The sequence below is a fragment of the Schistocerca americana genome, unplaced genomic scaffold (assembly GCF_021461395.2).
Source record: "Schistocerca americana isolate TAMUIC-IGC-003095 unplaced genomic scaffold, iqSchAmer2.1 HiC_scaffold_97, whole genome shotgun sequence".
NCBI lineage: Eukaryota > Metazoa > Arthropoda > Insecta > Orthoptera > Acrididae > Schistocerca > Schistocerca americana.
This window is the reverse complement of record NW_025726752.1, coordinates 95,001-105,000: the sequence shown is the minus strand read 5'-3', so window position 1 is coordinate 105,000 and position 10,000 is coordinate 95,001.

Here is a 10,000-nt window from a genome sequence, read left to right as displayed (position 1 = left end):
AGTGAAGGAGAACTTTACATGTGAAAAACCGAGAAAACGAAGACCCCTTATGATGTTATATGATGTCCCCTCGTATATGACAGTTGACGATGTCACGGACTGTGTATACGAACAGAATTTTGAAGACAAAATGACTCGAGAAGAGTTCCTGGAAAAATTCAAGCCAAGATTTAAGGCAGGCCCGCGAGACAGATCAACTGTGCACCACGCGGTGGAGATAGCCCCCGACCTCAGAAAAGAAATAATTAAGACGAACAGACTGTACATAGGGTACAATGCGATACCCACAAAGGATTATACGGCACTGGCCAAATGTTCCAAGTGCCAGGATTATGGCCATGTGGCAAAATACTGCACATTTGAAGCACCAGTATGCCACAACTGTGGAGAGGACGGTCATGACAAAAGGAATTGTAAACAAACACCTGTCTGCATCCCCTGTAAATACAGGAAGAGAACCTGTCACACTCCAGGGAAGGAGTGCCTAACGTATAAATTACTGATCCAAAGACTGATACAAAGAACCGATTATGGCGACTAGCTATAACATAACAAAACACAAATCACCAAGTAAGTCGCTAAGGGATGCGAATAGGTGGAGAAAATTAAGATTATCTCATCTGTCCTTGGACGATTGTACTGGGGTGGAGGGGAGGTCTTATACTGTTACAGGTGCACCAGAGCAGCGTGAGATGGCGGCTTCCTCCTCCCGGGCGGGGTCCGTCCTGGTCCTCGGGGAGGGGCAACTGGTGACGGCGGCTGCCGAGGCGACGGAGGGAAGTGTGTGCACACTCCCAACTCCACCGGTGCGGCTGCTGACGCCGGACCCCTCCTGCCGGGCCGAGACCGCCCCGGCTGCTGGGGGATGCCCGCCGCCTACAGCGACCACAGAGGCGAAAGAGGGGAGTATTTATACTCTCCCAGTTCCATTGGTGCAGCCAGAAATGACGGAAGCCTCCTGCCAAGCCGGGTCCTTCCTGGCGGCCAGCAGGCGGCCTCCAACCAAAATGGCCGAGGAGGTGGAGGAGGGGAGTACTTATACACTCCCAGTCCCACCAGTGCGGCCACCGACAGCCGACTTCTCCTGCCAAGCCGGGTCCTTCCTGGCTAGGAGAAGTCTACCAGCTTCATTTATGAAGGCAGAGGAAGGTGCGGCGCGAGACTCCCGTTTGGCTGGGGTTCCCCTAGCCTTGGAGACGACGCCGCTGGTGACTCTAGCAGAAGACACCGAAAATTGTCATTCAATAGTCAGTGTGCATGAAGTAGATAATAAACAATTAACTCTTGGTGATGGTTCTTTGGGATTAAAAGTAGATAACAAAACTGTAGGAGAACTAGCTGGTGATGGCTCTGTAACTGTAAATACACCTAAATACAACACATGCCCGCCAGGGAACATATATAATATTTGTAGTGAAACATTGCAGCTTGGTAGGTTGGAGAACCAGACATTGATGATGGCTGCTCTGAGGCAGTTGGTCAGAGCTGGGCACCCGAGAGGGAACAAGATCACATTTCCAACTCTGGAGGATGTAGACTGCGTCCAGCTAGCGGCGGTGAATATTCCCCATGACTATGAACAATTAAAAGAACTAGTCACTAAAGTATACGAGAGGCGGGGAAGGAAATTTGACCTTACGAAAACATATAATGAACTTGTCAAGATGTACGGGAGAATAACATATGACCCTGCTCAGACCTGGCCGAATAGCATGGTATATACCAAATATCCGGACGATTATTAAGTGCTACCAAGTCAATGCAATGAAAAGCTCCCTAGTCATGCAAGAGCTGTGTAGGCTTTCTGAAGAAAACAAAATAGATGTAGTACTGATACAAGAACCAAGTACTGCCTCTGGGAGATCCTTGGGCTTTCCCGTTACAGCACAAGTAATAACATTTGGACAGAGTCCAATGACAGCTGTAGTCATTCTCAACAATACGATAAAAACCACAGTGCTAACACAATTCTGTACAGAACACATAATAGTCGTAGAAATAAATCACCTAAACTCGTTTTGGTACCTGATAAATATCTATTGTCAGTTTCGTGATCCAATTGATATCTACTTAAGGCAGCTTATTACCATATTGAGAGCCCTACAAGGGAAGTCAATCATAATCTCGATGGACAGTAATGCTAAGTCCCCTCTCTGGTATAGCCGAACACAGGACCCAAGGGGCATTGCCCTTGAGGATGTTATTATGGAATTTAATCTAAATGTAGCAAATCTCCCCGGCAATCCTCCTACTTATAGGAGTAGAGCTGGGGCAGCTTCACATATTGATGTAACGTTAAGCTCCATTAATATCGCAAACAAAATTCATGATTGGCATGTATTAGAAAACCATACAACAAGCGATCATAATACTATTGAATTTACATTGGTACATGAAATACAACAGGCACCAGAGAGGTGGGCCATGCAACTTGATTACGGGAGAGCCAATTGGGATCTCCTAGAGGCGGAATTTAACCCTCCAGAGTTGGAAGACGAAGACATCGACATAGAAGAGGCCGTTGGGGCATTAACAGCATCAATCAGGGCGGCTGTCGCCGTGGCAATACCGATGAGAAGGCGTCTCATCCGTAAGATGACTTCTCCATGGACTCCAGAGCTGACTGGGCTCCGGCAGTCTATGAGAAGGGCGCGCCGCAATTATCAAAGGTCTTTCACCATGGAGGAAAGACAATATCATCTCACTATATACAGACAGAAGAAAAGCATATTTAAAGAAACCCTACTCCAACATCGTCAACAGAGTTGGGAAGATTTCGTAACGTCTCACTTGGCTCTTGATCCATGGGGTACACCGTACAAAATAATATGTGAAAAGATACACTCACCAATGCATCTCTCTACTGTGACAATAGGAGACTCGGACCAGATGACGACCAACTGGCTGGAAACGGCCGAGGAGCTGCTTCGTGCGCTCCTACCTGACGACCGACCTGATTCAGACGATGAGATGCAGTTGGCGTTGAGGCAACAAAACGAATACGAATACCACAATGCAACACAGGTATACCCCTTCTCATCAGAGGAGGTGGCGAACGCCATCCTGTCCTTCGGAAAACGGAAAGCACCGGGACCGGATGCAATTCCTGCAGAGGTTCTGCAGTGTCTTGTATCCAAGTTAGCCCCGGTGCTAGCAAAGATCTACAACAAATGCCTGGAGACGCGAACCTTCCCAACCACCTGGAAAACAGCGGAAGTGGTAATTATAAAAAAGGATCCAGACAAGGACCCTACAGTTCCCAAATCATATAGACCAATCTGCCTGTTAGATGTGATGGGAAAGACCTTCGAGAAATTGTTGGTGTCTAGACTGTCGAGTCATAGAATACTGCATGGCATGAGTAACCTGCAATACGGCTTTCGAAAAGGCAAATCAACATCCGATGCCATAAATCAGGCAGCCAGTATTGTTCACTCATCTATGAAGAAGTATGTTCTGGGGATCATGGTAGACATTTCCGGAGCCTTTGACAACCTGTGGTGGCCGGCCCTCTTCTCGCGGCTACGGGAGATGGAGTGCCCGGCGGCGCTTTATGGTTGTCTAAAGGACTATTGCCGGAACAGAGTCGCCAAAATAACGGCTCCTGGTGCTGTGGTGTCGAAGAACATTACAAAGGGCTGTCCACAGGGCTCAGTTTGTGGACCAGTGTTTTGGGATATCAACATGGATCCCTTGTTGATAACCCTAGACGAGAGCAACATGGTACTGGGAGTTGTTGCGTATGCAGATGACCTTCTTGTCCTTGTTGACGGTGACAGTCGCGCAGCGATCGAGAACAAAACAGCTCAGGTATCAGAAATTTTGTTACAATGGTGCAAACAGTCTAAGCTTCACTTGGCACCACATAAGTCAAATTACATGTTACTAAAGGGTAGACTAGCACGAGATCCAGCTATAAGATTAGAAAACCGTACAGTGGTTAGAGCAAGATCTGCTAGATACCTGGGCGTCCTCATTGATGAAACCTGGAGCTATGCTCCACATATCGCATATGTTGCATCAAAGGCCACTACATTGTTTAATAAACTAATAAGTATTGCACAACGACGATTTCACCTGCCACCGGCAGCAACACACATGTACAACAACAGCATTCTTGTGCCAGTCGTGGGGTATGGCTCCAGTGCCTGGGCCCACAGACTCGTGCAGGTTAGGCCAGCATTACAAATAAAGCGAATACAGCGAAACGTCATATTACGGTGTGTGGGTGCATTTGGCACTACACCAACAGATGCTCTTTGCGTAATTATGGGATTTTGCCCCCTTGATCTTAACATTAGACAGCACGCAGCAATTTACTGGTTACGCAAAAGAGACTACGACAGAGTAAGAACAATAATGGGAACATACTTATACAATGTTACAGAAATCAAGCAAAGAACAATGCAATTATGGCAGGAGCAGTGGGAAAATTCTACCACTGGTAGACGGGTCTTCAACCTCTTCCCCAGGGTGAGGGACAGATTAAAACTAAGGCACATGACAGCAACTCAAGGAATTGTACACTTTCTATCCGGACACGGCCCCTATCCGACGTACTTTCACCGGATAGGCAGCTGGCCAACACCTGGATGTGTCTGTGGTGCCCCAGAGGGGACGCCCGAGCATGTTGCCTTCGAGTGCCCGGACTTTGATCCAGTTGCCTCAGAAATGAGAGAGGTGTTAAGAAATAAACAATTACAAGAAATATTAACAAATCCCGACCTATATAAGGTATTACAAGATCTAGTCGATAATATTTCCAAATTTGCACAATTAATCTTTGAATAACTACTGGGTTAATAAAGAAAAGCCTTATTCATCAGCCACGCTGATGAATATTGTGCATTGATAAACTTAAAAGACCGTAATTAAAACTATTAGGAGGGGAATGGCAGCACTGGTCATAACAGCTGGAAATCCGTTGTTGGGGCCCGGCTGTCCGCCCACTCCTAAGAAACCACAATAAATGGGGATGATACTGAGGGCAAGATGGTAGAAGTAGGTAGGCTCCCCACTCTATGGAGGCATAGAGACGTGGGATGCCTAGGGGTGTTTCCCAGGTTGAGTTGCCTTCACATCCTCCAAGCAACACACCTCCAAGAAAGATAAACACGACTAGACAACATCACATGAGAGTACATAAATCGATAAACAAACGTTCTTTTCCATGAGTAATACCAACATCCATGACTAATGAAATAATGAATATACAAATTATATTAAAAAAAAAATCAATAATACAATGTAGATTTGGTAGATTGCGCAAATTTGCGGATATACAATTAGCAAACTTTGTAATTGTAGAAATGTATTTGTAGATAGTGAATTTTCATTAAGGGTGGTGGAGGGAAAGAAAGAATATAGATAAAACTCGGCAGTGGTTTTGCAGTAGTAGTCGGCCCGCCTCCTCGTGGCTAGGGACGGGCAACGCTCCTGGTTATCCGGAGCGGCTAAGTGGCCGAAATTGTAAATAGAATAAATTGTATGTATTGTAGTATAGAAGTAAAGTAGTAACCACTGTATTTACAAGTAGCAATGTTTAGAAGTAGTACCCACTTTTGTTATCTAGATAGTGGGTTTTTGTAAGTTACTTAAATCTGTAAAAAAAAAAAAAAAAAAAAAAAAAAAAAAAAAAAAAAAAAAAAAAAAAAAAAAAAATCTGTCCCTATACATGAGCTGCGGGCTGTACCAGTTACGAGCTAGAGACGCGACCGCGTTGCTCTCTGTACGAATGCCGATGCTGAGCGGTCAGCTAGGAGGCGCTCCATCCATGTCGGTACCGGTGAGCGTTGCACTCGCAGTCGCAAGAACGTACGGCAAGTATATTACCTGGAAGAGTCAATGACAGTCCACGCCCCCCTGCGTGGGAAGAGTCTTTCTAGGCCATGACCCACCGGAAGGGCGCAGCGTCCCCCACCCCAGACATGTGACGTCACACCATCGGTATTGACGACTAGACTGATTCCTTATAATCATTTGCCATACACCGGTGGAAGCTGCCGAGACGAGTAACTACATAGCGGGCTCGCCGTGTCACTAATGTACAGAGATACAACAGTTTCGACTGGAACCGGATTAAACGTATACACGGCGCTGATTAGTAATAGATAGAGCCATCAGAATACAGATAATGTATACAACTGTCCGTATACATGCTGAAAGACTCTGCTCACAATCACAACCACACGTCAGCCACACACCCTTATCACGCACTACTCTCTGCCTGTAACACGCACACAGACAATATGTAAGCACCAGCATGGAACAACACCCAGTGCATCCTCTCCGCCACATTAGACAATCCACACTGTCATAACCAGACTGGGAGGTCCACTCAGAAAACAGAATATCCCACCCACCCGACAACCACCATTGCTCAGCCAAGCCACCAACACCCACACATGTCCTACACAGGGGTGCACCCAACATCACAATACTGCCTCCTCTCACAGCACACAAACAATGGCAGGAATGAAAGACACAGGTCTGCCACAAGCATGGAATGAGAGCGCCGCCTGTCATGAGCCAAAGGTGCATCCTGACGTGGCAAATCAGATGATGCCGCAGGCATCCACTTACTATAATCACAATCAACAAACCGGCCGCCCCGCCCCGCCCCCCATTAAACCTTTCCTTACAACAATGTGTACCTTAACCTAACCTATATCGTACCGTAACCTAACCTATATCGTACCGTAACCTAACCTATGTCGTACCGTAACCTAACCTATGTCGTACCGTAACCTAACCTATGTCGTACCGTAACCTAACCTATGTCGTACCGTAACCTAACCTATGTCGTACCGTAACCTAACCTATGTCGTACCGTAACCTAACCTATGTCGTACCGTAACCTAACCTATGTCGTACCTTAACCTAACCTATGTCGTACCTTAACCTAACCTATGTCGTACCTTAACCTAACCTATGTCGTACCTTAACCTAACCTATGTCGTACCTTAACCTAACCTATGTCGTACCTTAACCTAACCTATGTCGTACCTTAACCTAACCTATGTCGTACCTTAACCTAACCTATGTCGTACCTTAACCTAACCTATGTCGTACCTTAACCTAACCTATGTCGTACCTTAACCTAACCTATGTCGTACCTTAACCTAACCTATGTCGTACCTTAACCTAACCTATGTCGTACCTTAACCTAACCTATGTCGTACCTTAACCTAACCTATGTCGTACCTTAACCTAACCTATGTCGTACCTTAACCTAACCTATGTCGTACCTTAACCTAACCTATGTCGTACCTTAACCTAACCTATGTCGTACCTTAACCTAACCTATGTCGTACCTTAACCTAACCTATGTCGTACCTTAACCTAACCTATGTCGTACCTTAACCTAACCTATGTCGTACCTTAACCTAACCTATGTCGTACCTTAACCTAACCTATGTCGTACCTTAACCTAACCTATGTCGTACCTTAACCTAACCTATGTCGTACCTTAACCTAACCTGTATTGCGCCTTAACCTAACCTGTATTGCGCCTTAACGTAACCTGTATTGCGCCTTAACGTAACCTGTATTGCGCCTTAACGTAACCTGTATTGCGCCTTAACGTAACCTGTATTGCGCCTTAACGTAACCTGTATTGCGCCTTAACGTAACCTGTATTGCGCCTTAACGTAACCTGTATTGCGCCTTAACGTAACCTGTATTGCGCCTTAACGTAACCTGTATTGCGCCTTAACGTAACCTGTATTGCGCCTTAACGTAACCTGTATTGCGCCTTAACGTAACCTGTATTGCGCCTTAACGTAACCTGTATTGCGCCTTAACGTAACCTGTATTGCGCCTTAACGTAACCTGTATTGCGCCTTAACGTAACCTGTATTGCGCCTTAACGTAACCTGTATTGCGCCTTAACGTAACCTGTATTGCGCCTTAACGTAACCTGTATTGCGCCTTAACGTAACCTGTATTGCGCCTTAACGTAACCTGCATTGCGCCTTAACGTAACCTGCATTGCGCCTTAACGTAACCTGTATTGCGCCTTAACGTAACCTGTATTGCGCCTTAACGTAACCTGTATTGCGCCTTAACGTAACCTGTATTGCGCCTTAACGTAACCTGTATTGCGCCTTAACGTAACCGATATTGCGCCTTAACGTAACCTATATTGCGCCGTAACGTAACCTATATTGCGCCGTAACGTAACCCACATTGCCCCTTAACGTAACCCACATTGCCCCTTAACGTAACCCACATTGCCCCTTAACGTAACCCAACACACGTTGGGCCTTAACCCAACACACGTTGGGCCTTAACCCAACACACGTTGGGCCTTAACCCAACACACGTTGGGCCTTAACCCAACACACGTTGGGCCTTAACCCAACACACGTTGGGCCTTAACCCAACACACGTTGGGCCTTAACCCAACACACGTTGGGCCTTAACCCAACACACGTTGGGCCTTAACCCAACACACGTTGGGCCTTAACCCAACACACGTTGGGCCTTAACCTGCTCTGTAATTGTCATACGACGCGTTAAATTAGTGTAGTGTTGCCTAACTGCAACCCCCGCAATATAGTTTGCTACTCGCACTGCCCGGTCCCCAGTGTATCGCTTCATGTTAAACACCTTGCAGCTATACACTGTAATGTGGATGGCAGCAGGACGTACATGCTCAATGCCCTTTGCAGTTGTTCATTGGCATTTGCAGTTGTTCATTGGCATTCGCATGTGCGAAGCACTTAGCCTACGCTGTGGTACGGCCTGTGTCAACTGTCCGCTGATGTTGTACGTCCAAATCACACACTGTACTGCACATTGGTCCTCATGTACTGAATGATACATCGTGGTACATGTGACCGTACAACGACTGCGCCAACAACGGCGAACCATGCGGTCCAAATGTTGTGCACTCAGCTACGTGTCGTCTCCCTATAAGAGCTGGATTGCAGTGTGGTATGCCCTGGATGGCGATCAGCATGAGCCGTCTGTTGATGTAGTGGCGCGTGTTGTCAGACGTAGTCGTCTCTTCTCACACACCGTGATAGCATGGTGCACTGCGTTCCACATCTGCGACATGCGACAGAGGCCGGTTGACAGTCGTTCGCGCAATGGACATCGCATACGTACGGGGGCCACCTTCCACGTGTTCGCGAAGCGTGCACATGTTGTTGCGTGTATGTGGGCAGACATAGTGTGTCGTGACACCTGACACAGGCATGCAACAATCGTTGAATTTGCAAATGGCGATGGACGCCTACGTTTGCTGGTGACGTTATGCAAATGAACAACTGGTAAACCGTTGTGGTGCGGTTGTTCTCGCTAGAGGTGAATCAGTGATGGCGACGATCGGTTGAGCTACCAACCGGTTGTTCCAGCGATACCCACCATGCCCACGAACGTGAATGGCATCTGGGTGTGAAGCGATACGCGGCGGTGGCTGGGTGGGACCGTCCCCGGCCGGTGAGGGGGGGCCTCCCGGCGTGCTGGCCGCGCGGTGCGTGGGCGCACGCGCTACAGCCGGCTGGTGGGGGCGGCCAGTGGCAGGCGCGCCGGCCGACGGAGGCGGCAGGCGGCGCAGCTGCGCGCCGGCGCACCCTGCACGCGGCGCCGTGCGGCCAAAGTAGGTCCTCGCGGGCCCGGTGCGAAGCGCGGTGGACATCTGCAGTGTGCTGGTCCGATTGAGGACTGTGTGCGCTGAGGATGCGCCGCCGCCCGGCGCTCGGCGCCGCGACGCCGTCTGCTGCTCGGTCGCCTCTGCGGTTCTCGCAGGTGGTTTGTATCGCAGCTGTGCGGACGTGTTGGCGCGTGCGCTGTGCTGGGAGAGTTCGCTTCGGCACCCAAGTGGGGCTTTTGTCCTTCTGTGGCGCTGGCGTTGGAGCTGCCGGTCACCGTAGGTGGCGCGTGTTGTCTCCCGCCGGCAATGCCACGACAGCACGCTCCCGGGCCTCTGTCGGCAGCGGCAAGCTCAGTTGGGAGCACGGGTGGTCGCACCTAAAGCGTCTACTCGCCAAACTCC